The following is a 4,437-nucleotide window of genomic DNA, read 5'->3' as shown; positions in this document are numbered from 1 at the left end:
CTTACAGTAATTAATCATTTTTTAGCTTCCACAGCTGTGAAAACTTAGATAAGTTGCTTAGCTTCTCTGAGCCTCAGTGTCTCCATAGGTAAATGGGGATAATTACAGTAGTTTATAGTGTGTTGAGAGGTTGAGGTGATTTAATATGTGTGCCTGATCCTAAATATGCAATGTGTCAATTTTTATTAATATTCAACAGTTAATTATATATTCTCTTTTTTGACACTTTATATTTTTTTCGTTTCCCACATAGTTGAGGTTCAAAACTTATTTGTTGACTTAATTATTTTAACATTGAGTCAAAGGGGGAGTATTTCCTTCACATTTTTAAAAAAATAAATTCACATTAAAAAATAAATTAAAAAACATAAATTAAACTTAAAAATAAATTTTAAAAATAAAAAAATATTTAAAACAATAAATCACATATTTTAAAAAATTTAAAAAGAAAATAAAAAATAGGGGCACCTGGATGGCTCAGTGGGTTAAGCCACTGCCTTCGGCTCAGGTCATGATCTCAGGGTCCTGGGATCCAGTTTCGCATCGCATCGGGCTCTCTGCTCAGCAGGGAGCCTGCTTCCCTTCCTCTCTCTCTGCCTGCCTCTCTGCCTACTTGTGATCTCTCTCTGTCAAATAAATAAATAAAATCTTAAAAATAAAAATAAATAAAATAAAAAATAAATAAATTGCTCTGTTGAGCAGTGTCTGACTCTTGATCTTAGCTCAGTTCTCTGTCTGAGGGTCGTGAGTTCAAGCCCCATGTTGGGCTTTATGTTGGGTGTGGAGTCTTCTTAAAAAAAAAATATGAACTGATAAACATGAAGAACTGCCACTTGCCAGTTTTCTTAAAAGCCAAAATCTTGATGCTTGATATATAAATTTTTTAAAGAAGTAAACATAATAAAATATTTTTTATACTTTTGTTTCTATTTCAACATATCACCCATGATATATAAAATAATCATTAGTTCTCTTCCCCCAATCGAAACCCATGAAATTATTTTTTTGAGAAATTCTTGTGTAAAATATCATGTTGCAGAACTTCTGTGAATATAAGTGATTCAGTGTCTTTTGTTAATGTTATGGGAAAAGAGTATTCACTGAACATTTTGAAATACTGCTTTTATTGTTTACCGAAATCTGCATGTAGGAAGAAATAGCCAGTTTTAACATATCAATGTTGCAAGTTCTTGTTGTACCTGATTTCCGCAGGGGTGCATTCCATCAGTCCCCCAGCCACTTCAGGAATTTGTGATCTGCAGGGGGAGGGAGGGCCTTGAGCTCCAAAGAGAACACATTTCAAAAGTGCGTTTGAAGGGTAAAAATTGACCGTGTTAATTTTAAAACAGAAATAGTTCAGCCATTTGAAGACAAGAGAAGTCAACATTTTTGTTCAGAAGAATAATGGAAATACGGCCTTAAAAACCAGGGCAGAGGTGCTGAAGGTTGCTCAGGAGCTAAAATACTAAGATCTTTTCTGCTAGTTGAATTTTCAAGGTTTAGAACACAAAGCTCTGTGAATCACAAAGGAGCTAGTTTATCAGTATTACTTGGATTTCTTTAGAAAGTAGTTTAACCCTTCAACTAGTCTTCTCTAGTCTTCACACAGTAGTTTGTAATGGAGACAAAACTTTGAATTGGGGAGCGCACTGGCAGGAAGATGAGATTGGCTGGGGCAGTTTCCACTTTCTGCCCTCTTGCAACAAGGATTTGCTTTTGGCTTGCACTGGTCTGAGGTACCCAGATGGAATTATCTGAGAAGGGGAAAACTTGTTCCTGGTGGAACAGGAAATGCAATGGCTGAGGGACAGGCACCAGGGACCAGAGATTGGGTATTAAGTCAAGATCCTGGACTCCTCTGGTCAAGATAGAGAGCTCTGTGCATGTTAAAAGTGAAAATGGCGTAATCTGTGTTAACATCCCATAGTTTGGAGGCATGATGATGAAGGAACACACATGGATTTGTGGCACATGGAAAATGTGTGCACAGGAAAAGGAGACCTATGATTTTCTAAACTTAGGACGACATTCATTCTTTGCCACCAAAATGACTACATTCTGCTTGGTTATCAAATCTGAAAATTTCTAAGGAGAAGACTGCATTCCTGGAGTCCCATCAGAGCCGTTAAGGATATAGCAACACATTTTGCCATGGCCATGATTGACCCTGCATTGTGGTCCTGGCCTTTGCATATCACTGGAGGAAGTGTGACTTTATTTCATCATGTTGATGAGTCATAAATTATAAAATTCTTTTTAATTACTCCAGTGCTATGTTTATGGGTCCTGGGTTTGTCCCTTTGGGGTGGAAACCAGAAAATTCTCAGGATAGTAAAGCCCGCCAAGCATATAAGGCACTATGATTGCGTCACTGCAGAAGATCTAACAGGTGTGTGATAAAGATGTACCATTGGTCTCCTTGGATGAACAACTGCTATGGTTCCCAAAATCATGCTTCCTCCACACTGTTTCTCCTTGAGAACCCCTGGGTTGTATTCATGCTGCCTTCATCTTTGTTATGACTATGTTTACACAGCTTTATAGTTGGCTCTCCTTTGGGAGAAATATGCTGAAGATTGATATGAATGCAGCTTGGAGAGATCCTCTCCAAGGATCCTCTCCAATTATTCCCTTCAAGTGAGCAGCATTGGCGGTCACCTTGTTTGCCTAGAGATTAACTTTAGGAACAACCATTGCTGTTGGGATGTTATTTTGTAACCAGATGAAAACAATTTTCACAAATGAAACTTCTGTTGAATCCTAGGTTGAAAAAAAAGCTAAAGATCAATTTCAATATTACCAACTAGATGAGGTTTTACCTTACGATATGGAAGTAGATGGAAGAACTTTAAATGGGTATTTACATGGTCAGGGTCCCTGAAGGAGATGGGCTAGAGTGGCCAATTACAGAAGGCTGTCACCAATAGAACTTAACAGTCGAACAACTGAGACAAAAAACAGATAAAAGAGTCAGAATTGGGGGAGCCTGTGTGGCTCAGCCACTTAAGCATCAGACCTGTGATTTCCACTCAGGTCATGATCTCAGGGTCATGAGATTGAGCACCAAGTTGGATTCCGCATAGGGTGTGGAGCCTGATTGATTCCTTTTCCTTCCCCGCTCCCCACCATGGACTCTGGTGGGGGGGGGGGGGAAGAAGAAGCATTCAGTATAAAGCAATAGAAGATTCAAATGGTACTTGCTATCCTTTGACTAAAGGAATCAAAAGGAATGAAAACCTTCTTCACAAGCCCCTTTACTGAAGAGCTTCAAGTAAAGATATGGAAAAGGGAGTTCTTTTCAGCCATGAGATGGTTATGATACTGATTGCTTAGAGGTAAAATTCTTGATGATTCATTTGATAGAAGGTGTTTCAAAAATAAGAGTTTGCTTTTCTAGAAAGTGTGTGGAGAAGTAGCTGTGTGATGCTGAAATAGATCAAGCCCCAGAGAGTGAGAAGAAAAGTAGATAACACACAGTTAAAGTAAAATTGTTCTTTAAGCCCTCTCCATTACACAAAAATTATAGATGTTACTAAAGAATTATGCAATGAACCTACTCTGGTCAAGGTGTGGTTTTTTTTTCCTCAAAGGTGCCCTAGTGCCATGATCTAAATATTTTTATTACCATTTTGAAATGGGAGAAGCCATTCTGCTTATGCCTTTGATTTCCTGCTCCTCTTTGCCACCCTTCTTTACCCCAAAAGGAAAAACACGTTACAAAATATAAGTTGTTGCGTTGTCCCTGGGATTATTTTTACGTGGTTGCACACTATGGACAACACCTGCAGATATAGTGATGCTTTTACCCGTTTCCCCAGCTGACATTTCTTATGTATTATTCTAAATACTACAGAACTTAGTATGTTAGGTTCAACATAAGCTTAAATTTTATTACCTGTCTTTTAATAATGCAGATTTTTATCCAATCTAACAAAGATTGATGGATGTTCTATAGAAACAAAAACAAAAAAAGATTGCGAGTTGAAATCTTCCTTCAAAACCTCTCTCAAATGCCTCCAAAATTTTCTGTTTGCACTTGTACCCCCTAGGTTAGTTCTCATCGCTTTATGGGTACATGGGGGCTACTGGCTCCTTCCTAGTCTCTTGTCTTCACTTCATATAGACCACCCTCCATGCAATCATCTATCTTCCAAAAGTATAGCTCTCAGCATGTATATTATGACCAGCCCATAGTAGCTGCTCAGTAAATCACTTGCTTTAAGCGATTCCACATTGCCCAAAGGAAAAAGCTTAAACTCAAAGCCCTGATGTTTTGTAAATAATAATAAGAGACTATGATATAATAAAGAATATATTTGACCTTTGTCCCCGGTTCCTGGTAAAAGAGCTCCTAAAACTCTGGGAATTTCCCGAATGATAGAAGTGTCTTTGTTAAGCTAATGAGATGACTCATTAGCCTGGGCCTTCAGATAGCTT

The 4,437-nt window shown here is 38.0% G+C and overlaps 1 pseudogene; it reads left to right on the top strand.

Moving 5' to 3' along the window:
- The first annotated feature begins 2,047 nt into the window (after nt 1-2,047).
- Nucleotides 2,048-3,470, top strand: LOC132002022 (palmitoyltransferase ZDHHC6-like; annotated as a pseudogene).
- The last annotated feature ends 967 nt before the right edge of the window (nt 3,471-4,437 follow it).

Source organism: Mustela nigripes, chromosome 14 (assembly GCF_022355385.1).
Source record: "Mustela nigripes isolate SB6536 chromosome 14, MUSNIG.SB6536, whole genome shotgun sequence".
Taxonomy (NCBI): domain Eukaryota; kingdom Metazoa; phylum Chordata; class Mammalia; order Carnivora; family Mustelidae; genus Mustela; species Mustela nigripes.
Note: the sequence above shows the minus strand (reverse complement) of the source record. Positions and strands in the feature narration are given on the sequence as shown.